At 37.7% G+C, this 26,157-nt stretch overlaps 1 protein-coding gene and 1 non-coding gene across 3 annotated transcripts in view; both read left to right on the forward strand.

The window, feature by feature from the left end:
- The window catches only part of FBXL7 (F-box and leucine rich repeat protein 7), a 282,611-nt gene that overhangs the window by 235,259 nt on the left and 21,195 nt on the right, over nucleotides 1-26,157 (forward strand). The window lies entirely within an intron of this gene.
- LOC118704050 lies at nucleotides 18,347-18,505 on the forward strand. The gene has a single exon (XR_004983275.1). It is a non-coding gene; the product is annotated as a U1 spliceosomal RNA (small nuclear RNA).

The following is a 26,157-nucleotide window of genomic DNA, read 5'->3' on the forward strand; positions in this document are numbered from 1 at the left end:
GCTCTACTTTTTCCAGAAGGCTCAACTAGTACGCTCTTTCTTTGTCCTTTAGAAAATACAGCTTTGAAATGCAGTCTTTCTTGATATAGAGCATTGCTTTGGAGCTATTATTTGTGTAATCAGCAAGGATACACACACCTGGTCATTTCCTGGAGAACACTTTGCCAGCACAGTTCACAGTCACTCCTTTTTTTAGCATTCCCTTGTCTATTTGGAGAGACTTACTGCTGTTCAGTGAAGTTTTTGTCCGTCAGTACTTTCCATTTGAAAATCATGCCTAAATGGTCTCTTTTTCTATGGTAGCCTACAAGTAAAATGGAGTCCAAGTTGAATGCTGACTTGCTCTTAGAATAGCACACAGTTTGGTCACTGTAGCACCTAAGGGTAGGAATGATGCCTATTAAGAACTTCTTCCCATGTCTTCCAAGAGGGTACAACTCATTTTATTAGCCATGGAAGTTTATTTGAGTTGATGAAATAATGGATCATTCCAATCATTTAAAACAGTTGTTATGCCTGAGAGTGAGAGTTTTAGTCACCAGGACTCTCTTAGAGCACAATAAATCTCAAGGCCAAATTTATATGCATTGAATAAATGTTCAGTGTCATGTACCTCACCTTTAGTTTCAATAGTTTCTTAATTCCTTCTAATTGTCATGGAGTTCATGTAATTTGGGGGAGCTAGGTTATTTAAGGATAAATGTGAGCTTGTGCACTGTTGTTATATTCTTGGAAATAAATAGCAAAATAGAACAATGACTCTACAAACTACAATAAGTGCATAAATAATCAAAGAAACCAGCAATTTTTCCTACATGCAGCTAGCCATTAGCCTCCTTCTAAGGCAGGTTTTTATGAAGAATATGTCTAAAATACAAGAGTTATCTAGAATACAAAGCACAAACAACCCATTCTGTCTCCTCTGCTCACCCTGTCCATTTTGTCTAATCAAAACCGAGTGGGACTCTGAGTGTGCAGGCAGATAAAGTCCTAGTGAAGCCCACCCATCCATGCTACCCTGTTTGCCCGAAAATAAGACAGTGTCTTATATTAATTTTTGCTCCCAAAGATGCGCTAGGTCTTATTTTCAGGGGATGTCTTATTTTTCCATGAAGAAGAATACGGTACACATTTATTGTTAAATGAAAATAAAGAAAATTTATTACCTGTATACAGTATGGTAGTACGGTAGTTGTCAACACAAACCAGACAAATTGTGAATCCTACAATATCAAGAATTTACTCATTTATTCATTGACAATCATGTCATCATCTTCTGGAACATCATCATAACAATCCAATTCCTGAATTTCCTGGTGAATTTCTTGTGACTCCATTTCTTTCAGAATCAGTGGACCAGATCTCTCATGTTTAGCCTAGGGGGGGCCTTTTTTTCAGGGGATGCCTTATATTTCACTCAGAAAGAAACTTGTAAGTAGGTCTTATTTTCGGAGGATGTCTTATTTTCGGGAAAACACGGTAGCTTGTTATCTCCCTTAGCCCTATCCTTGCAGGCTTTGGAATATTTCTATGACATTGGATCAGTTACAGTGGAAACAGAGAGAAGGTTTGTATCATATGATATAAAGATCTCTATTTGTGAGCTCAACTATTGGATCCGTCTTCTTTCATCAGCAGAAAACTGGGGGAAATCAAATACTTTGTTTTGTTTTAACTACCCAGAGAAGGAAGAGCTCAGAGCGTGGGAAATCAATGTATCTTACTTACTCTGACAACCCCTCCCTCTGGAGCATGTACATGATCAGGGGTAGGCAAATGACTTTTCCATCATATTTGGCCCAAAATCACCCTGGTGAGTGAAGAGCAAGGGAATCGTTTGATAAGATTTGGAAAATAACATCTGTTTTTCTTAGCATTTCTGGATGAATTTATCAGGCATCCTGTGTTTTACACTTTCAGTTGAAAACTTTAAGTGAATACCTTGCATGGACATGAAGCCTTTGGGTATTAGAAGCTCCAAGAGACTGTGCTGTTGAAGGAGGCCATGTTTACAGTCAAGTGTAGAATCATCTGAAATGTTTGTTTCCTCCCTGGAAACAATGGCTCTCCATGCCTGCATAGGTTGCTTCATTGCTCCGTGAACTTGGAACTAAGTGTTGATGCTCATACACTTAAGAGTTCTAGGATTCCATGACTCAAGCTCTTCTTTATTTAAATAAATTTTATTAAACTTATTGGAGTGGCAATGTTTAATAAAACTGTTTCAAGTCTATCACTTTATAATATATTTTCTGTGTATTGTATTATGTGTTCACCACCCAAAGTCTAGTCTCCTGTCACCATATATTTGTCCCCCCTTCACTTTTTTCTCCCTCCTCCCTGCCCCCTTGCCCTATGCTGACTTATCCTCAGAAGTTCAGTTTGGCTACTATATATATATGGAACTGACTAGTCAAGCACAGTGCAAGCAGGGAGAAAAACACAAATAACTAAGATATTTTTCCCTGAGAATATGAACAAGGAAGAAGAACAGATAAACACAATTAATAGCTCATACTCAATGAGGACTACTGATGTAAACTTTAGATATATCCCTTTACTTAATCCTCCTTTCTATGAGTAATTTCTGCCTTTATGACTGTTCTACAAATGAGGAAACTACACCCCCAAGCAAGCAAAGGAGCCAAAATTTGAGCTCAGGTGCACTGGTTTCTGAGTCTGTGTCTAGAACCACTATGCTCTGCTACAGCACGGTGAATGCAAGGATTAAACATGTAACCACTGGGCATCTGGGAGCTAGAGAAGAGGCATCTGGCCTAGTGCATGGCAGGTTTGGGCAAGTGGGACTCAAAGAGCAGTCTCCATCTGTACTTCTGTCTTTTTAAAGAGATCATATTTTGAACAGGAATTTAAAGAATGAGAAAGTGGTTGCTAGTTGAAAGAGCATACCAAGGCAAGGACACAGCTCAGCAAAGGCCCTGAGTTGAAAAGTAGTACTTGGGACTGGTGGGAGGGGTAGTGAGAGTCAGGAGAGGAGCATCTCTTCCTAGGACCTGAGCAATGAGACTCAATCCTGGTCAATTAGGCAAGTGAGATTCTTTATTTTTTTATTTTCACAAAAAAAGAGTAAGGGAGAGGGAGAGATAGATACATCAATGAGAGAGGAAACATTGATCAGCTGATTTCTGCACACCCCCACCAGGGATCTAGCCCACAACCCAGGCATGTACCCTGACCACCAGGAATTGAAGTGGCTGGCAACCTCTTGATGCATATGTCAGCACTCAACCACTAAGCCATACCAGCAAGGAAAAGCCCTGGACTCTTAAGTACAGGGCAGGAAGGGCCAGGGCAGGAAGTTAAGGGTATCAGCTGGAGTGCAATTACAAAGGTTTTGTGTTGATGATCAGGAACTTGAAATGTCTCCTATATTGGTGAGTTCAGAAAAATCAGCAAGGCAGCTGTGGGGAGCATGAATTTGTCAGGGACACAAATTTCACATTGACTGTAACATTGGCTATCTTCTTGAATGACGTACGGATATTTTGACATTCTCAACTCTCTTAATGAACAGTGACAAAGATGTAACATTGTTTTCATCAACATTTACTAAGTTCCTCTCTGCCAAGCCATTGGACCAAAATATTCAATAAGATAAACTGGACCATTTGGGAGATTTCTTACTCTGATTTCATCTTTCTGCCTTTACAGAGAAATGGTTCTGGTGCCAGAATATGAAGCAGAAATGAGAGAAAGGCAAAGGAGCTGTGAAATCCATATAGCAAATAACCATCTGTTAACAATTTATCTGACAAATATTTATTGTGGGCCCAGGCATGCTAGGCTCATTTGGACATGCAACACTCACAAGTGTTTGTCCTCATAAGTGTACATTTAATAGTTGACTGCAATTAATAGGTCAGCCTAAACATAAAGAATTCAAATTCCAAAGCATATTTTTAATAAACATCCTGTTACCCATCATGTTAACTATCCCGTCTTCCAATAGGATTTAGAATCTGTCTAGGTAATCTTAGGCCGGCTGGCCCTGTGACCTTCCCTGCATGTTAATTACATTAGCGAGGAAAGGAAAAAAGGAAGAAGTTTGAGGTAGGATATCTGGTTCAAGTTCAAGTAAAGTTCCAGTTCAAATCAGGTGTTTTTCTATAAAAAGAATCAGTAAACTGGATGACCTTTTTAATCCTTTTGAATTAGCATATAATACTTCATGTTTTTCCCCACATGCTATCCCATCTGTTACATATTGATGCTTTAAGAATGGAGGTCATTTTAGCCCAAACCAGCATCAAACTGCCCCTACATCTTACAACAATAGTCCATTACATTAACTTAACAAAAATTTTTAGTCGAGTTCTATTTGGAGTAGGCAATGTGATAGTTATTCCTTTCTCACAAATACACTAATTAAACTGATTATGAAAAACTCAGACAAACCTTAGAAAGCAGATCTTTAACCCTGTATAATATTTATCAACTTTTTGAATAGTGTTTTAACTGTTTACAATGAAACCAGGGTACTAGTCCACTGATATGATAAGACCAGTGCATTTCCTAATGTTAGAAGCAAGTCAAAATTCATTGTTCTCACTTCCTTTGCTGAGTTTAGTTGACCTCATCCAAATTAGGAAAACACTTAGCTTGAAAGTTTGCCCCCATAATTTAAAAAGAAAATAAAAACAAAATGATTATCAAAGGCTTTGGTTTATTTTTCATTATTGCCTATTTTAAATTTTTTGGATGTAAGTAAATTAAGTTTTGCAGCATTTATTGTGCATTTTTTATTTAAAAAGATACATAGATTTTAAGTTTTTAAAATAGATAATATGTAAAGGAATTCAAGTAAAGAAAAAATTTTGCCTGTAATTTTTCATCTTAAAGATAGCCACTATTAAGGTGAGGAGGAGTTTTTTCTACATATGTGTATATTTATATAAATATATGCAAACATGTATATATAAACATTTATAATAAAACAACTATATTACTCTGCACTGCTTTACTGAATTATGAGTTGGGGCACAAAAATTATGTGTATTCTTTGTCTTGATGGGCCAACTGTAAAGTACTATAGGTAGTTAGTCATTTCTTTCCTACCTTAAGTTACATACATTTTCATTCCCTCTAAAATAAAAATGATCCTAATAAAATTATGCATTTAATATAAGAATTATAAAAATAGATTTATTAAATTAGTGTAACTAATAGAGCTAAATGGAAAGCATTGTCAAGAAATATCATTCCTACTTTTTAAAGATAAACAGCTTAGTATGTATGTATTTTCTAATTAGCATGGCATGAAGGGAAAAGACCTGATAATTATGAAACATTTACAGACACCAGGCTTTGTGATAGGAAATTTAGATCTGCTATTTTACTTAATCCTTATGATAATAAGGAGAATTCAGTATTACCCATTTGACAGTTAAGGAAACTGGGATTCAGAGATTTTTAATAGTTTGCCCACAGTCACAGTGTTAAATATGATACAGAAAGATAAAAACATTCATAATTTCACCACTAAAGTAACTACTGGTAATTGTGTCATATAGTTTTTAAACTCATATTCTATGCATATTCTATTGCATGCATTTTATTGCTCTCATTCCTTTTCTGTTCCTTTTCTTTCTTTTTACTATGAGATCATGATACACACACTGTTTTATACCTGGTGCTTTTTTTCACTTGGCTGCTTGCTTTCACTCCTTTTTAATGACTATAAGTTAAGGAAGCATTATTTATCCTAGTTAACCAATTCCCAATAAATCCATATTTGGGGTATTTATAAACAATGGTTCAATACACAGTCTTGCATATTTCTCTTTTTGTGTGTATACAAGTATTTCTGTAAGCGGAATTATGAAAGCTAAAAATCCCTGAGACTAACAGCATGCACACAATAAATTATAAATAATATGACAATTTGGCCTTGCAAAAAGGTTTCACAAGTTTTAACTCCTGTGAACTCATGTAAGAGTGCCCCCTTTACCACTGCCCCAGCCAGAGGGGGATGGACGAGATCATTCATCCCTCTCCTTTACTGATCACACTCTACTGACCCTGAGAAGTGCGAAAGGTTTGCCTATCATTTTAAGTGTAGTATTAACTAAGTTTAAACCCAGCTGCGATTATAATATCAAATACAAAAAACAAAAACAAAAACAAAAAAAACTCAATAATAATGATAGGCAGCACTTCGGAATGCCAACCACTGTTCAAAACACTTTTAAAATGTTAAAACCTCAATTGTGTGCAATCACTTTGCCCAGATTGCAGATAAGGAAATGGAGGCCTGGGAGGCTAAGTGACTTTTCACCAAATCAACACATTAGAATTGGGCAACATGGCCCAAGAGTCCATGATCCGTGGAACCCTAGCGCTCTTAGGAACACAGTTTAAAAACCATGTTCTAGAAATGAGGAACTATTTAAAGTTGATTAGCAAGGGGGTAAGTTGGTAAAAGTAATGAATGTTTCCTTGTGATCCAAGGCAAAGTGAAAAACCAATATGATTGGATTGTGACCAGAAAACACATTTGAGCTTATTTTTAATTATGCAAAAATAGATGATTTCCTTTCTCTTCCAATAAAGTTATGAATGTTTTTAACTACTGACAGATACATGCAAAGATGACTTGCAAAGTGTGGGTACTAATATATAACATACAGTTTCTGATATATGTGTGTATATGTATATAATTATTTGGCGCATATGTTCAAAATGTTTTTGTTTCAAGGACCAACAGCCATAAATTGAGGAAATAGGAGCAGACAAGTTAAACAATTTTTCCAAGCTGGCATACTGGCTCAAGAAAACATAGTATTTGTCAAGATGGCAGTTTGGATTTCTTTCCAAGATCATGGCTTCATATTGTAGTCTTCTCTCATTTCTATTTTTACATGGAAGTTGTACTGCACTCAAAGAGAATTATAGCAAATTTTAACCTTACAGCTATTATAGTTTTTTTTTTTTTTTTGGGGGGGGGAAGGGAATGAGGGAAATCTACACTAATAAAAAAGATGCAAATTGACTGTACGTTCTTGATGCTCACCAGCCAATTAGGAGTGAGTATGCAAATTAATTCAACAAAGATGTTGGGTTAATTTGCATACAGAGGCTCCTAAAGGCCAGGGGTGGGACACAGGCCTTCTGCATAGCCCCAGCCACTCTGGGCCTCTGGGTAGTGTAGACAGTGGAAAGGTAGCTCCAGGCAAGAACAAAAAGGTAGCTCGGGCCAGAGCGAAGGTGGTGCCAGCAGTCAGGGGAAGGTAGGCCCATTCTTGCACAAATCTTTGTGCATCGGGTCTCTAGTATATATATATTTAAGACTTATTGAAGATGAGTCAAATACTCAATTGATATACCATGAATAACACATCATCATTGATAGCAAAGGTAAAGGATTATTCTACACTAAACCATTTAGCCAGCATTTTTTATCAGGAAAGGTGTTCTTTTTGTGGATTCACTAGAAGGGTTTTAAGGAGAAAATCAATGGTTTTCCTGCTCAAGATTTTCTGTAGTGGTTAGCTCCAAGGGATGTGAGAATTGTAATAGAAGGCTCTAAGAGCATTGATTTTGAACTATTGTACTTGTGTTTATACAGGACAGGCCATACCCTTATGTGTCCATTAGTTTCATTTGCAGACATGTTGTAGTAGGAATGATCTAATGTAACATTTGTTAGATTATTTGTAAATTATCTTGTCTTGAGTAACTTCCTCCAGTGAACTCAAAATGGAGCAAGCTACCTTGGCCAAGTGTTAGTTTTTTGTTTATTGTCTGTTTTCTTTATTTTAAAAAAAGCTAGAGTTAAAATTTACAAGACCTTCAAATTAAGGAAGGTTTAAATATTACTTATATATAAATTGGAAAATTTGTGCTTCTCTACACCTTACATACTCCAAATATATTGTCTTACCATAATGCATCTTCCTAATGTTTCTAAATTTTTGGGTTAAGTTTGGACAAAAATTGGCTTATTCTTCCCCATTTCATATAAACGATGGGAATTAGTCACAGATAAAATTAAAGTTACAATTATAGGAACCATTTCTTATTGAAATAGCATCTGAAAAATTTTTATTACATGTGGTTACACATGAATATTTGTATATATGTGTAAACTCATGTTTCAGTAAATACATATTTGTAACTTGTAAATGTATTGTTGGCTTTCTGATAGGCATATTATATATTAGACATTGAATTCAGTCATTTAATTAATTCTACCTATGGTTAGAAAACCTATTTTCTTAGCACCACTGATCAACTTTACTCACGTATAATTGCTGTTTTATGGTTCATTGTTGTGTGCACATGTAACGAAATGTAGAATTGCAGCTATGCTCTGCATAACCAAAAGCAAGGTCTACATTTGTCCCATTTGTGCACCATTTCTGGTCAAAGGTAACCTTTTCTCCAGTAACAGATTTGGTCATGTAGATTTTTTTCTTAGAAAAAAAAATCCACACAATTGTTTGTTTGTAAGAATTGTTTGGCCACTGCTGGCCTTCTGGACTGAGGGGTCCCATTGTCGGAGTCTTTGAAGATAATAAGAATGGGCAGGAGATCTATTCTTCTGGGAAAACCAGAGAATTACATGTTATAGTGTCAGGAAGGGAGCAGTCACTTTATGTGGGCATTTTCCCTGAAGCTGGTATTTAGAGATTGTTTTCTCTGACCCTTGAGGCACTTTTAATTTTCTCAACATAGAAAGGTCGGTATTTCATCTCAGCAACAATTATGGTGAAAACAGCTCTAAGTAAAAGTGGATTGAAAGTTATTGTCCTCCCCAAATGGTACTATTGTGTATTGTTTTCAAGGAGCTATTTTAAAAGAGAGAAGCAGGGAGGGGGAGAAAGGGAGAAGGGAGAGAGAAACCCAGAGACCAAGAACAGAAAAGCAAAATGCTGAGTGAGGATGTGAGGGATTAGAGAGAGGATATTTTGAGATTTAGAGGCCTGTCATCAATTCGCAGTTTCCTCCAAAGATCCTAGAAGTGCTGATGGAAAGTTTCTTTATGCAGTGTAGGAGTTAAAGTTGCAGAATTGTCTTTGCTCCCGGAGCTCTCTAATAACTCTAATTCCCATTTAAAAAATTTCCCTTTGATTATCTAAGTGTCTACACTTTGAAGAATACCTTTTTGCTGTGTCCAGGTCAGCTCCCATTTGCTTTCTAAGTTGTCCCTTCCACTGTGGGACCAGGATCTCCTGCAGGCTTGTAGGGGATAGTTGTGGTTCCTATTGGCTCTTCTCAGAGCCTTTTTTTTTGGGGGGGGACAGCCCATTCCCCATCTAATGGGGTTAGGATGGAGCTGTCAGTCAGGGGCTTCCACCTCTTCTACAGAACCTGGACCAATGATGCCTGCTCACTCACTAGAGACCTATTGGGGGCCGGCAGGGCTACTTGGAGCCAGAGATTTTCTCTCCTTGGGAGATTTGCAATTATTAGGGCCACTTAAGTTTAAAATTATATTCCTCCCCATCATGGAAAGAGAATCCTTCTGTGAAGAAAAACAAGAAGAAGTTCTCTGAGACCATTTAAAAAACACCTGAATTTGGCCAGCCTAACGCAAGTCATCACCAGAACGTTTTAGTTACAGCAGCAACAGATTCTATTTTACCTGAAGACTAGTTTAAGGTCGATTTCTATTTCTTGTAGTAGAAATATTTTCTTTAATAGCATTTAAGTCTGGTTGTGATAGAAATAAAAACCTACTGGTTCTGCCAACTCTACTGATCTGGTTCTACTGAAATCTAACCCATGCCTCTTGGCTACATTTCTGCATTAACAGTAATCCGCACGACATTTCTGGCTTCTCTCACTAAGTTGTTCAACGTGCTCTGTGACACTTATGATACATTACTTCTGCCAAGATTTCTTCCTCTGCCACCTCTAAGATATGAGGGCTAATCCTGCACTTTGGTTCATTCTAATTGGTTCTTAGTCCTCACCACCCAGCCCTAAGTCTTGTCAATAGAACAGCAGTGGTGGTACATCCACCCCACTCTAGCCTTGAAAGATCAGTGCTGGGGCTTCCAGAAACAGTAATAGCAACTCAGAAACAGTGGTGGGCAGTAAGCAGGATTTTGTCATCAAAGTGAGACCACATCCACCACTCTCCAAGGTGCCCATGTAAATATTTTTAAAACCTAGTCCTTGTAGATCAAACTAGCCTGGCACTCATCAAATTTCTGCCTTGATTTATGTGAACAGAACTCTATACTCTCTGGCAAAAGAAAGGATATCAACACTCCGTCTTCAATAAAAAATGGGCTCTAAAAATAAAATAATGACTGGAAAGCACTTGCTCCAAGTGGAAAAGATTAATCCTGGAAATCCTTAATTATTAGGGATTTTCTTAATCCTTTTATGGCTTCCCTTTCTGGCTCTCCACTCTTGGGTTTTTATTACTTATTGGCACTGGTACGAGAGAACAGATACAATGAGATCTAATTTGGAGTGCACAGTCTGCCACTTGGCAGTGCCTTTGGGAAATTTTAGTAGAACAGGTCACTGTATAGACTTTCTGCCTTATATGATGTAGGGAGTAGAGTCAATTTAGGTATCTCTGTGAAGCCTTACACATACCCATACAGAAGTGCATGCTCTCAACACGTTCAAGGAAATACTGGAGTCCCACAGGGCTCTTTAAGATGGGAATGAGCAGCTATATCAGCCTCACCTTGGAGAAGAGAGTATGGGAGGGATTCCCTTTCTACCAGGTTAGTAAGCACCTGGCTTCTCACCAGCTGGACTCTGGTCAAGCTGAGGTTCTTCTCAATTGCATGTCAGCATTCCCCACCTTCCATTGCAACTGAGGGTTGCTGACCTTTCCATGCTCATTCCCATCCTGCTTCAGAGGCACATTCCTGTTCAGTGTGGCAGGGAAGCCCATTTCAGCATTCTCCTCCATTGAATAAGCTCACCCAAAATTACGATAAATTTGGCTTCCCAAAGAGCAAAATATTATCACTGATACTGGGGGATCTACCAATATCATGTACCAGGCTTAATCAGCAGAAGTCCTCATCGATAATTTGACCATGTTGGACTTACTTGCTAAGAGATAACAAAAAGAAAATGAAGCAAGCAGGATGGCCAGTGGACATTTCTTGATATTTTAAACTAAAAATGAAAAGTTTGGGAAATAACACTTCGAGGGTGGGGTATTCTGTGTGTTGTCTGCAAAGACGACTAAAGGGTTTGCATGGTCCTTTCATGCTCACATGGTCCTTGTAGTCAGGCACTTTGGGGAGCTGGGGGGCTGTGGTCTGCATCTGTGGAATCACATGAGACTGAAACCTTTTTTAGGACCAGGTCTGAAAGTCTGGCAAGGCTAAGAGGTCCTGCGAGAAAATATGTGAAGAGACACAGAACAGGTTGAACCTTTCGAGGTAAACAGGAACAACTGTGAAAGACTGATATGCTTTCAGGGAGAACTAGTTATAAGGGAAATGCTACCCTTTTGCTGAAACATTGAAAAACAGCAATTACTCTAACAGCCACGTGATTAGATCAACAAGAGATTAGGAAGAATTACACATTATTTAAGAATGAAAATCTAGCACTGCAGATGGGCTCAGCAATATCAAAATAACAGTAGACTAGGCATTAATGTCATTACTAATTTTCTGTTTAGCTTGTTAATTTCCTCTGTCACAAAGATCTATCTTTTGCTACCTACAGAGAGATAGCTCTAAATAATATATTGAAATTATTTCATTAATTCGGTGTTATGTGCCAACTACACAGATCTAATCAAGAATTAGAATGACAAAGATAGGTCATTCGTATTTTGCTATTGAATCTCTTTTATCTCTATGGAATTTAAATATAATTAAATGAACCCTTCACATAAATTAACAAGCAACATGAAGGAAATTAATATTGCTGTCACTTTCACATTATTCTAATTTTTCTTTGAATATTTTAAAGTCAATAGAAACTCTGCAAAGTGTCTGAGCAAAATTCTTCCATTCAAATCCTTACATCTTTCTCTTTTCATAATGAAAATATAATCATGGAAGACTAGGGGAACTTTAAGATACTTAGTACAATGTCTACATGTTATAAAGAGAAGCCACTGTGAATGTGAACAGTTGCATGTGTGATACAAATCCAATGGCAGCTTTTTAGTAGGAATGGATCACTTTAAGTTGGAGGTTCAAGGTAACTGTGTGATTTGAGACAAGACAATGGACCTTTCTGAATTTTGAAAAAAGGTAGTTGAAATATGCAGTCATCTAAGAAGTTTAATTGATCTGTAGAGAATCAGATTCATAGAGATATTAAATATTTAAAATCTCTGCTCTTTGACATGAAAGTTTACCAAATGAAATTATAGTTAGGATGTCTTCTCAGTCATTCATTCTTCAGTTCATTAATACTTATGATTAATACTATCTCCTATAGATAGGAATTTGTCTCACACTAATAAGTTCGTTTCTGGCAAAACATTACACATCACATAATGAAAAGTATTTTCCAAAAAGTGTTACTGAGTTTGATTTTTCTAATTATTTATTTTTTAAAAGCAATGTATTTAAAAGAAACTGAAGTAGAAGCTCCCATTTATCAAAACTAAGTGGAATTTAAACTACATATATACCTGATTTTAAAGAAGAAAGGTTCCAACATTGATGTATGATAATAGATTTCTATCTTTAGAAGTAAAGGAAGTTTGTTACTTTGAGGTTCATGTGCAGACACTGGTGGGCATTCTTAAGGGGTTATCCATTCAGAATTCTCCAGAGTATCAGACTATCTAGGAAGTAGGACTAGACATATATACTTTTCCAAGGTACTTGGGTTGTTTTAATATGCAGCCAGGGTCAAGAATTGTTGCCCTGAATTCTCTCGTTCCCAGATGAACTTGCCTTCAGCTAGCTAGCTGCTCGGACAAAAGTGAGTGGGGACATGGATCCCTGCTAATTCACCAACAATGGGTGTTGCTTCCTCTCTCAATATTTATTTGCATTTTGATATGGAACCTATACTACCAGCCAAGTCATGTTTTCATAATTTCAGATAGTTCTTTCTTTCTCCTTGCAGAATCACACAAAGGAAATGTTTTGATGCAAATTGTGCTAGCTAATCAGATAGGAAGCTCAGTGTTCATAATAGCCATCAGAAAACTTTAAGGAGAGTTCAGTTTCCCAGACTTAAGAAGGGGGAAGAGATCCTCAAGCCTAATCTCCTTCTTTTCTAAATCCTAAACTTTCCTAAAACTTTACTAAAAGAAGCCTAGACAGACAGCATTTGCTGTCTAATGGGAGGGCTGCATCCAGAGGTGAGCTCACACCACACGGCACATCCCTAGAGGTTAAAGAGGTCTTTATGGAATGAGCAGAATCCAACCATCTCTGTCATCTTGGGAAATCAGCTTTCCAGGGCTAAGTTTTTGCTTAAGATCACACAAAAAAAGTGAATTTCCAGTATAAATTCCCCCAGTGTAAAAAAGGATACCCTGGGAAGATCAATTCCTCTCAGAATTGTGACATGTGACCTACCTCCTGGCCCATGTCACTTAACGTGTCAGTATAAAATGTTCATCAATTTTCACCTTGATTCTGAAATGAAACCGAAGGGTGACTTTACAGACCAGACTGTTGTATAGGGAACAAGATGAAAAAGCAGTCAGTAGAGCTGAGATTAGTAGTGAGATAATAATACAGATAGTAATACGAAGGAATTACAACACGTTTGTAAACAGCCATAGGATGAGATGCCAAAGGCCAGGACAACTCATATTCTTGACTATCTTTTAAATCCATGTGAATTTTATCATGGTTCTTAGTTTCAAGCAGTATAAATCTACCAGCTAATTTAAGCAGAAAGCTCATTACAAGAATGTTAAGTAGATCACTAACTCTCCAAGACAATCTGAAAGCGAGTCCCAAGAGCTCCCGGCCAAGGGCAGTGGACCACAGTCCCAGCAGGATACTGGTCTGCTAAGGGATAACTCCCAGGCTGCTTCTGAAGTCACTGCCACTGTTGCCTCTGGAGGCGGTGGGCACTGCTGTTGCTGTCTATACCATCCTTTGGAATCGACTCTGCCTTCTCTGCCTCTTGTCTTTCCTATCTCCCAATCCAAGTCTGGGTGTCTGAGTTAGAGGGGCCTGCCACCTCAGGAGGAGGGGAATTCTCCAACACAAAAAGAGGTGCATGTGTACAATAGATAAAACATAGCTGTCTTCTGCAGGTTTGGTCTCCAGTTCATCTGTGAACTGTGAGACCAGATGGCAAAGAGACAAGTACAGAAGTCAAGAGGAAGCTTTCAGAAACACCTGACTAAGAAGTTTAGTCTTAGGTCTTATATATCTTTATCTCATGCTTATTTCATTTCTCTAGTAATTTATTTTTATTGAGTTTGCAGAAGTATGGGTCTATGAAGTGATTGGAAGCAAAATAAAATTGTCTTTAACAAAGAATTTGAAAAGCACTAATTCTTACCATTAAAGACATTGGTTTGTAACTTATGCTTCAAAATAAATTTTGAATCATTAGGCTAGGGAAAGTTTTATGTTTTCATTTAATAATAAAAAAATAATATACAGAGTACCTTTATTATATCCTATCTCTATTGCATGCTCATTTAAGCCTCACTATTCTATGAGGCTGGTACTATTCCTATTCCAGTTTTGAAGAAGAGAAAACTAACCAACAGAGAGACTAAGTAACTTTCCAAGCGGTCTGTTTTCAGAAAGTTTACTTTACCCCCTAAGCCACACTGCCTTTTTACATGAAAGCCCCTACATAAATGTAGCCAGGAGGTAACTTAATAGTATTATTCACTGTCAGAACTTGTCCTTTGGGGGGCCAGATTCACTATTTTTCTGAGTAAGCTAAAAAACCATTTTTAAAAGACAATGGCTTGCAAAATAGATGATTTTAATATTTTGCTGAGTTTTTTATCATCATTTCCAAATTTGAGCCAATTCATTTGGTTAATCCTTTTACTGTTTTTGCAAAGATCATGTAATTCTCTATCAAATTATACATAATTCTTCACCGAGACTTCAATTCTAGGGATGTCGTCCTTCTGCCTCATCCAGAAAGTGGGGCCACCGAGCATAAGGTCTCATAAGACTGATAAGAGTGCTCACTCCTGGTCATCTACTGCTTCTAATGCCAGAGATGAATGTAACCAGGGCCTGAGGGGCCAGGGCTAGGAGTGGCATAAAGCGCTCTTTTGGGATCCAGTCCGGGCCAGTGTCCACGTGCAGAGCTTTCCTTGGGCATCTGACTTCTCTAAGGTGTGGCCACATGAGTCCGGAAATGTCTGTTGTCATGACCAAGAATCAAACCAGCTTCCCAGTCTTCATAAAGATTTCTATAAAACCGACATTTCAGACCTGGCAGAAGTCTCCACACAAAACCAGAAATACATCAGTATTCTGAGGAAGGTGGAATTAGCAATAAATCCTGTGAAATCAAATGTCAGTTAATCCTGTAAGTCATTCTCTTCTCAACCTAGTCCCCATTAGCAGAAAATCTGACTGTGTAGTCACAGAACTGTTTTTACCTGCTTGATCAAATCCCTGAGATTAAACTATTGAATCTGCAGAGCAGAAATAACACTGGCATGGAATCTCCGGCCACCGCAATTCTTTTGAAACCTAATATAGCTCCCATCTCAGAAAGTAATGTGGAAAAACAAGGTAGCATTTTTTTGAGAAAATAGGTATTATAAACTAAATGATTTTTAAAAAATATATTTTATTGATTTTTCATAGAGAGGAAGGGAGATGGATAGAGAGCTAGAAACATCGATGAGAGAGAGACATCAACCAGCTGCCTCCTACACACACCCCACCGGGGATGTGCCCGCAACCATGGTACATGCCCTTGACCGGAATCAAACCTGGGACCTTTCAGTCCACAGACCAACGCTCTATCCACTGAGCCAAACCAGTTTTGGCACTAAATGATTTTTTAATGTCAATCTAGTCATTAAAAAAAAAAAAAAAACAGTAAAGACCTAGTCTGCTCTCTCTTAGTCTCAGACATATTATCATGAATCATCTCATCTTTCAAGATGTCCACCAACTTTCAGTGGTTGAAAACATTTTTAGTGTAATTAAAACAATCCTATTAACATTTATCATTCACATGTTAGCATGTATTCTTCAAGCATTTGAGGTGAGATAAGAAATATGCAGATATGATTATATATATTTTCGAGTGAAAGTCTTGGTGTAGATGTTGACTGAGAGCACTGTGGCAGATCGGGAATTCCAGAGGAATGCACATTCCCAAGTATTTATTCATGACAAGACAGTTTTAAGGTCTAGTTTGTTTTTGTTTAGTTTTTGGTTTTTCCCAGAAGAGAACATCCTACCAGTGTATCCCACTCTTATTTAAAATAGGTCATGAGATACTCAATGGTTTTTAAATCCATGTATAGAAAAGCTATTATTCATCAAACAAGGTTTCCCACACATTGTTTCTCATCACAAGTTATATGCATAACAGTTTTGGGTTGTAAGAAATGGATTTTCTAACCCAAAGTGGGTAATCCCTATTATCATTTGCCTGTACTCACTTGTCACTTTATAGGTGGTGAGACAGGCATTCTTTATTGAAAAGATTTTGGCAATAATCCAAGATGTGGTCTTGGGTATATTAAAAGTAAAACAATTCCCCCTCACCACCACCACCCAAAAAAAAAAGTGGAAGGAAACTTGTAATAAATTATTACAAACATGTTTACCTTTAAAATTTTTTTCAATCTACCAGTAAACAATGCAGAATGTTTTTTAGAATGGTGTATTGGTACTGATTTTGCTATGTAAAAAATTACCCCAAACTTTGGTGGCTCAAACAACAGCTTTTATTACCTCAGAGTGTCTGTGGGTCAGGAATCAGACACTGTTTATTTCCCAAGAAAGCTTTCAAGGTGTCAGCTGGGCCTCGGTCACCTCCAGGCTGGACAGAGAGGGTCCCACTGCACACTCGCTCATATGCTTGTTAGCAGTGTTCAGTTCCTTGCAGGTTGTAGACTGAGGGTTCAGTTCCTCACAGGATGCTAGCTGGAGGCCTCCTTCATTTTCTTGCCATGTGGGCCTCTTCATAGGACAGCTCATATGTGGCATTTTGCTTCATCCGTGTGAGCAAGAGGGAATGCAAGTGAGAAGGAAGTCACAGCCTTTTATAACTATCTCAGAACTGACAACTTATCACTTTTACCAAACTTCAGTTGTTAAAAGTGTAACTAGGTCCAGTCCATACTCAAGAGGAGGTGATTACACACAAAAATTAATACCTGGAGGTTAGATCTTTGAGACCTATAATACACAGTGATTGGTTTCCACTTGGATGATGATAACATGAATGGTAGAAGGTCAAAGAAATATTTCAGTTCCCACAATGAATTTCCTCCAAAATGTTTTTTAAAAATACACATCATTGGATTTCTAGGACCTGATTCCCTTTCTATGACCATCTTTATAGCCAGAACTGGGCAAGTTAACAATCCCTATTATCATTTGCCTGACATTTTCTTGTTCAAATGTGTGTAAATAAATAACTAAAGGCAAGTAAGAAAGGAGAGGAAAATCAACTCAGGCAAGTAACTAGAATGGCCTGTACTAAATGGCCTGGATATGCTATACCCCTGCGTCTGTTTCTACTAATCAGCAGAAAGAACTACTAAGAAATCATTTTGAACCTTGCACATGTGTGTGTTCATGTCATGTACTCTATGTATGCATATGTGTGTGGCCATGTGATTGTTACAGTGAGGACACACACACACACAGAGGAAAGTGGGTGACCTTGAATAGTTACTTTGTTCTGTCCTCCCTGTGGCCATCAAACTGGATTAAGTTGGAGAGGCCTAAATTGGTCCTGTCTCCAAAAGGCATTTCTTTTCTCTGAAGTGTGCTATTTCCTTTTTTCTCCAAATGGCAATCCCTGTGGATATTACTCAATACATCTCCCAAGTTATATTTTGTCTTCAGATGGAGCCTAATTTCAGTAATCCCTACTTGACCCCTTCATTATGCTGGTTTATGGTTGACCATCCTGCCAATAGGGCGTTTCACCCCATAAACCAAAGATTGTCTGCGTCCCTTAATTTGCAGGGTAGAAGTAGTGTACACAGAGCAAAGGTGAAAATCCTTTGCTAATAAAATAGGGTGACATTTGGGAAGCTGCCTGCATGTTTGCTCATGTGTGTGCATGCGCACATACCCATGTGTGTCTATGACTCACAAGCACATATTTTCCAAGAGTCGTGGCTCACAAAACAACATTACTGCTCTAACAATTACACTCTCCCCAGAGTGATTCCAAGTGCCAGAAAGATTTCTATGCATTGAGCAAGTTTATTGTGGCTCATCTTCAAGTAAAAGGCCAAAGTCTACTTACCTGGCAGAGGAGATACCATGATCACGAAGGTGATTTTCCTAGGGCAAGTTTACCCATTGCTTTCCGGATATGCTGACCCTTTCAATTTCCCCAAATGTGGGAAACTTGACTGCTAAAAAAGGGACCAAACTGTACTTTGTTTTGCTTTGGGCTAAAAAGAGGAAAAAGAAAAAGCTTAACAATTCAAGACACAGATAAATTGCTTTTTTTTTTTAAACAAAGACTCATTGCATTTATAAACATGGGTATCCCATAATTTTTAAAAATCGTTTATATGTGGGGATGAGCCTTATAAACAGTACAGCCTAGTCAAGCTATGGTTTTATTCCAATTAAAGGACTGGACCCGACAAGACCACCAATTGTTCTGTTGTGTTTTGGAAGCTTGATCCAAGTTTACATTTCCAGCCAATGCCTCACCCCTTATGTTTATGACAGCACAAAAGAGCTTGCTCTGGGAATTTCTCAAGGGGAAGTCAGGGCAGTATGCACTGTCACTGAGTAGGAGTGCTCAGGAGGAAAACAAAGTAACATATGAAACGGGAAGCAGGAGAATGGATAATTTTTCTTCGCTTGACATTTAAATCCCAAATTGGATTCTCCTACATATCAAAAGCAAAAATATTTTCAGTGTTTGGACATATGTAGGAATTGCCAAATGGAGAGTTAAGTCTGAGAAAGTACCACAACATCAACCATTTGCACAGCTGTGTTGGAAATGACTCCAAACCACCCCGACGTGTCTAGCGAATATAAATATTGACCACGTGCATTTCCTGGCTTTGTTTAAGGGTCTCCCTGAAGATGGGAAGCTAATAAGTACCTTACCAAACACACTTTGTATGACACCAACTCTGCCTCCTGTCATGGTTATCACTCCACAATCTACTTATAATCATGCATAAAATAGCTCTGTTGTGGGGATTTGAAAATGTCACATGTGGTTATTTTGGTAAACTTGAGAGGGTTGACTGTGTGTTAGTGTCTGTAAAACTATGTTAAATACATATGTGCTTTTCCAGTTGAGAGAGGAGGAACTGCCAAATGTCTGAATACAAACAGTGATTTATCCTGGGATTCCTTGTGCCCCGATGTCCACCATGCTTCTACGCTGAGCACCCACCTGCTCCCAGGCACCTGGACGCCAGACTCTAGAGTTGAGCCTCCTCATGTCTGGCATCTTCATGGTGCCACAAGCTCTAAATGTCCCTGAACCCTTTTCCTTGATCAAAATCTGGTGGCTTAGACAATCTGAGAGGTCAATTTAAAGAGATGTCATAAAATGCATGCATAGTAACTAAATCTAAATTATATTACATATCATCCAAGAACTGATCAATAGCTATTAAGTTTGCCTTCCAATTTCTGCTGAAGTGGTTACTGGGACCCACCTATAAATTCCACCTAAAATGCTAATACGAATGCCTTCCTGAAGCCAGTGAGTTTTCCCACCATGATTTTAACCTTTGTGTGGTAACATTTTTTAACTATTGAATTAAGAGAACTACTTGGTCAGGTATGGGGGGGGGGAACTTAAGAAAAGATGAATCCAAGATGACCTTAGGCACCTTAGTCTCAGTGTGCATTCTACCACTCATGGGCAAACTTCCCTCTATTTAATAAAAACGGCAACATTGGTTTCTATCTTCCTAAAGCCTAGGGCAATACCAAAGCTCCTTCCCCCATTACACTTTCTTCTTTGTTCAAGCCTGCAGGAGCACATGGATGGCTCTCTATATCACAGCAGTCATGACAAATCATGGGGACAAACAAGCAGAAAAGAAAAGTGGGTGGAAATTGTACATTAATACCCTCCCAGGGACAATAAGTGGTATTAAATTTACCAATAGTTGGCCATAAGCCAACGAAAATCCTCCCTGTTGGGTCTAGTGGTTGAAGATTAACAGGCTGTAAAGCTTATTCTTCAAAGAATAGCATGCAACCCCTTCTTGATGTGTCCCCAAACAGTCCCACCTGGGATTAAGATGCAATTCCTTCCTATGTTATTTATCAGGAGGCTTGTCTTCCTCATTGAAAAGCAAAAGCCTATTTCTTAGGGAGGAAAAAAAAACACACAAAAAAACAAAGAAACATTGAGCAACAGAAATTTTCCCAATAGTTCAAAATGAGGGAATATGGGAGCACCTATGGTATTTTTAAGTTAAAGGACAGAAGCTACATGTGACCTGAATCAGCTGAAACCTGCATTAAATATATGCCGGGTATGTTCAAGTTTTCTAAATCACTGGTTCTTCAACCCCCTCTCATATCAGAACACCCAAGAGCTTTGAAAACCTCTAATGCCTCTGATGTACTCCAGACCAATTAAATCATAATCTTTGGAGGTATGATCCAGGCATCCGTGTAGTTTTAAAACTCCCCAAGTAATTTCACCGTGCAGTCACGTCTAAGAATCCGTGCACTAACAGAGCACTTGTAAACTTCCACAGGTGCACAGCTCTGTGCTTTGAGCATCTCAACCTCCAGGGTCCATTTATTCTTTCCTTGCACAAACACATAATTATTCAGCAGTATCCCTCAAATAAAAACCAAGGATGAGACTTATAAAACCAAACAACAAACAAAATTTCAACCAGACTAATGTAAATAATGAGGTGGGAGGAAGTCGGACCACTCATAACCTGAGGAAGATTTCTTCTCATCTTGCTGATTTTTTTTTTCATTTTTTCTTTTTTTATTGTTTAAAATATTACATATGTCTTCTTTTTCCCCCATCAACGCCTCCCTGACCACTCCCACCCCCCAGGACATGCCCCCACCACATCAGTGTCCATGTCCATTGGTTATGCTAATATGCATGCATACAAGTCCTTTGGTTGATCTCTTAACCCCCTTCCCTCCCTTCCCTCTGAGGTTTGACTGTCTGTTTAGTGTTTCTCTGTCTCTGGATCTGTTTTTGTTCATCAGTTTATGTTGTTCATTATATTCCATATAAATGAGTGAGATTGTGTGGTATTTATCTCTCTCCATCTGGCTTATTTCACTTAGCATAATACTCTCCAGGTCCTTCCATGCTCTTGCAAATGGTAAAAGTTCTTTTTTTTTTTTTTTAATGCCAGCATAGTATTCCATTGTGTAGATATATCACATTTTTTTTAATCCACTCATCTGCTGATGGGCACTTAAGCTGTTTCCAAATCTTAGCTTTTATAAATTGTGCTGTTATGAACATAGAGGTGCTTATATCCTTTTTTATTGGTGTTTCTTGTCCTAGAAGTGGGGTTACTGGGTCAAATGGGAGTTCCATTTTAAATTTTTGAGGAAACGCCGTGCTGTTTTCTACAGTGGCTGTACCAGTCTGCATTCCCATCAGCAGTGCTTGTGAGGGTTCCTTTTTCTCCACATCCTCTCCAGTACTTGTCATTTGTTGATTTGTTGATGATAGCCATTCTGACAGATGTGAGATGGAGCCTCATTGTTGTTTTTATTTACATCTCTTGGATGATTAGTGACTGTGAGCATGTTTTCATGTGTCCCTTGGCCTTCTATGTGTCCTCCTTCAAAAAGTGTCTATTTAGGTCCTTTGCAGGCAGGCAGGTGATCAGTTAAGAGTCAGAGGTCCCGGGTTATGAGATTACAAGAGGGTGCAGGTCGGGCTAAGGGACATGACCCCTCCCCCTCGAGTCTTCTCCCTCCCCGCACCCCCCTTGCCGGCCCCTATGCATGAAGTTCATGCATCAGGGCTCTAGTTTTCTATATTTTAGAATCCATCCATTCAATGCATATTTATTAAGTACATAGTTTGTGTCAGCTCAACTCTGCTGTAAGAGCTGGAAACACATCAGGAATCAAAAGAAAGATGAAGTCCTTTGAGTCTCCAATCTAGCAGAGGGAGACAGAGAGAGAAAGAGATGGAATATAATTGAAACTCTTACAGAAAGCTTTAAAAAAAAAAAAGCCATTGAATATCCTTAAAGTACTCCACGGGGGAAAATGTCCAATTAAATTATAATAGGTAAAGAAGGTGCTATAATACCTAAGCCAGATGTAGCCGTAACCAGTTTGGCTCTGTGGATACAGCGTCAGCCTTCGGACTGAAGGGTTCCAGGTTTGATTCAATCAACCAAGTACCTTGGTTGCAGGCACATTCCCAGTAGGAGGTGTGCAGGAAGCAACTGATCAATGTTTCTAACTCTCTATCCTTCTCCCTTCCTCTCTGTAAAAAATCAATAAAATATTTTTTTTCAAATAACCAGATGTGTTGCATTTTAGTGGATATTTCATTTGCAAAACATTAAAACTCAGACACTTTTTATCTTTTAAATTTTATAATATATAGGAATGATCATCCAATTCTGATACTTAGTGCATATATATATATATATATATATATATATATATATGTGTGTGTGTGTGTGTGTGTGTGTGTGTGTGTGTGTGTGTGTTTTGAAGCCCAAGGCTAAATGTAAAATTGTGATTTAAACCATTAATGCATCATGAGAGCCTATGATGGGCAAAATAGCTTCTAAAAGTACCCATCTCATAGGTTCAGCAATGGAATGGGAGAATCTTACCCAATCTTACCTTTAAGCCAATCTTAAATCCTGGCTATAGAGGATCAAGAGAGAAGTGTTCTCCAGCCCATATACCTTAAGGCTAATGACTAACTCCTGCCAGCTACTTCCTCCTTGACCCTTTGTAATGCAGATTACCTGGGCAGCTTATTCTGACATTGTCAAGCATCAGAAGCTGTAGTCTTATCCCAGGGCTGATATTTCCTATTTCTCTGTAGGCTTTGGTAACTAAAATGAAAATGGAAAAATACCGAACTTGCCCACAATAAGGCATTCAGTCAAAAGAAAGATAATATACCTTAAAGTGCTTTATAAATTATCATGGGAAAATGCAGTTTTTCCTAATTTAACAAATATTTTTGAGGGGCTTCTAAGTTCCACAAATATATGTGAGTCTTCTACACAATCACTCATCTTGTAAGAAATAAAAACTCCAAGAGCTCAATCTAAAGACTTTACTCATTCCACTTATTAATTCAGCAGATACTTGTTAAATGTCTATTAAGTATGAAGCACTTTTGTAAGATGCTAGGAAAAGAGTTGAGCAAGACAATCAGGGTACCAATCATCATGGAGTTTGCATCTTAATAAGTAGGAAGATAAATAAATGCTTTAATTAAGATGGTAGTGCTGTGATAGTTTAAATGAGCCCTACATCATCTGTTGATGGACCCCAGCAGTAGCTCATTAAGTATAATAGATAGTACTTGAATCAAGCCTGAAAGGATTTTAAAGCAACAACATAAATTTACATGAAGGAAGAGAGGACTAGAGCAGGGGAGAGTTAGATCATGCTCCTGGGAAAAGTGAATAGTCCGGTTTTCTGGAGGAAGGCCACACCAAAGGAGAAACTAGCAGAAAAAGTTGAAAAATGTGTGTTGATTCCCCAAGAAGCCAGCCTTCCATGGTTAGACAAGAAGTCTGAATTCAGCAGGTAATGGGGAAAGCAATGTAAGATTCTGAGTAAAGGAATGAGTTGATGACAGGTGTATTTTAAGACTGATCAAACCAGAATGGATTAGAATAGTAAAGAGTGAAAGGTATGAAACCCATTGGGAGACTACCGCTGTTATTAAATATCTTTCATAATGTCACTGTGACTTGTACAAATAATAATGAAGTACATTGCCAAGCCAGCATGCAAATATAAGTCATTTATCATGGGTATGCAAAAAAATAAATAAATAACCAAAGGTATCTATCTATCTATCCAGTTTCCTATCCCGATGTACCTTCCCCCATATAAATACCATGTTTTCCAAACTCGTGAATATAAAGATCTCTCTTTAACATTGGTTAGTATAGCCATTGCATCCGAAGTAGGAGAAACCAAGATTCTACCTCTATTCAGAGCAGACACAGAATGAATCCAGCCCCAGCTAGAAACCTCACAAGCTACAACATCTGTTCAGGAAGCAACTATCCATCAGCTACCTATTTCTTGTGGAGCAGAAATGATTCAGCCTCTTTCTCCCAACATACATTGGAAATTCTGTTAATTTACTTGAAACAGGAAGGTGAGGGCATAAGCAACAGTAATCTTTGAGGCCAGCCATTATTTCTGTGGTAGAGCAATGCCAGACTGCCGCCAGGTTGACTGACAGACACATGTTTATGTGTATGCGAGAGAGAAAGAGAAAAGGAGAGACCCATCGTATCAGTCAGTGTAAGAAGAGAGAAATGAGGAGTTTGACTTGAGCACTCATCATTCTCAAAGGGCATTTGTGCATTGATTCCAACAAAATTGTCCTCGGGCGTAGCCATATGAAAAAAAAATGTTTTTATGGTAAAATGTAGATTTTTGCCTCAAGCTAAAAATATGTGTCAAAGGATTTAGCCCTCCACCTGAAAGAGTTTCCATAGACGCCTGGATAAAACTCAGTGTGTTCTTGGCTCACCCACTGCATTATAGTCACAGAACTGCAGCTCAGCGCTTACTGTGAACCTGTTCAGTATCACAGGCATTTGCACAGCAAGTCTTCTGTTTATTTTCCTTTCAGCTGGGAAGTCACTTCACTGCACCTGCTCATCTCCTGCCAAGTATTTATTTTTTGTCCAGCTCTCTCTGTTTCTCATAGGGATTTTTTTGTTTGCCTTTTTTTGAAAAAGACTGGATAATTCATAGCACATTCAAAACTAAGAATATATATATTTATTATGTATATGTACAAGTATATATACATCTTTATATAAAGTGTGTAAGATGTATAAGATATATGTGTAAATTATTAATCATGCTATTAATTGATACAGTGTTTTATAGTATTTTTAATTTAATGTTCTAAAACATTTTTCTGTTTTACGGGTTCTGCTATCATTTACACAGAAAAGATGTTCTCATTAAGATAAATACATTTGAAAAATCAACATTTTATAAGCTTAAAATTTTTATCTGAATTACTTTATAAAATAATTCAGGAAACAATAAATACAAATACCTTGGTTTTGCTCTCACAATATTAAGACACTGGGAGCAGTGGTATCAATGTATTAGACAAGCCTGGAAGGACAGTGCCATGGGACCTGGCCTCATCAGGAACTATTCAGAGACCTGAAAGAGAAGAAAAAAAAAAACCAACAAATAAATAGTTTATAAAAAAAAGAAATATAGCAAGAACCCATGAGAAAAGTCCAAGCAACATATAAAAATAAATCAAAGTTATAAATTCTAGAATCTATGAGAAAACATTGGAGAACACCATATATATATTCCCAATCAAATAATAAATGAACCAATAAATTGAAGCCTGTGATTGTAGAAAATAAAGTATTGAATTATAAATAATTTGGTTCAACAAAGAAAAAGTCACTGTTACTATAATTTTTGATAATATTTGCCAGCCTCTGCACCCACTGGCCCAATTAGCAGATTTCCAGTTTTCTATAGAACAAACTTCTGGATTCTTATTAAAACTTAAATTCTTCCATAAAGTATCAAATAGAAACCTACTTCAAAATCATGTGAAAAAAATTATAAAAATCAGAAATGAATTCTTTAGCTGCCATTCCAGAAATAGATTTTTCAATAGCTGCTCCAATTTCTAAAAGCCATAGACTCTACCATATAATTTACCATATAATGATGCCCAGAGTAACAATTATTTCCTCTCTTATTGTTTTTTAATTACCGGTAATAAATCATAATTTATTTCCCCCGTAAGATTTTTCCTAAGTGAATCACAGAACATTAGAGCAAGCAAGAATTTGATAAAGCCAGAGTTAGGTCATATCATGAATTTCACACATGTATTACCCTTTTTTAGTAGAAC

This window comes from Pipistrellus kuhlii, unplaced genomic scaffold (assembly GCF_014108245.1).
Source record: "Pipistrellus kuhlii isolate mPipKuh1 unplaced genomic scaffold, mPipKuh1.p scaffold_m20_p_4, whole genome shotgun sequence".
NCBI classification, from domain to species: Eukaryota; Metazoa; Chordata; class Mammalia; order Chiroptera; family Vespertilionidae; genus Pipistrellus; species Pipistrellus kuhlii.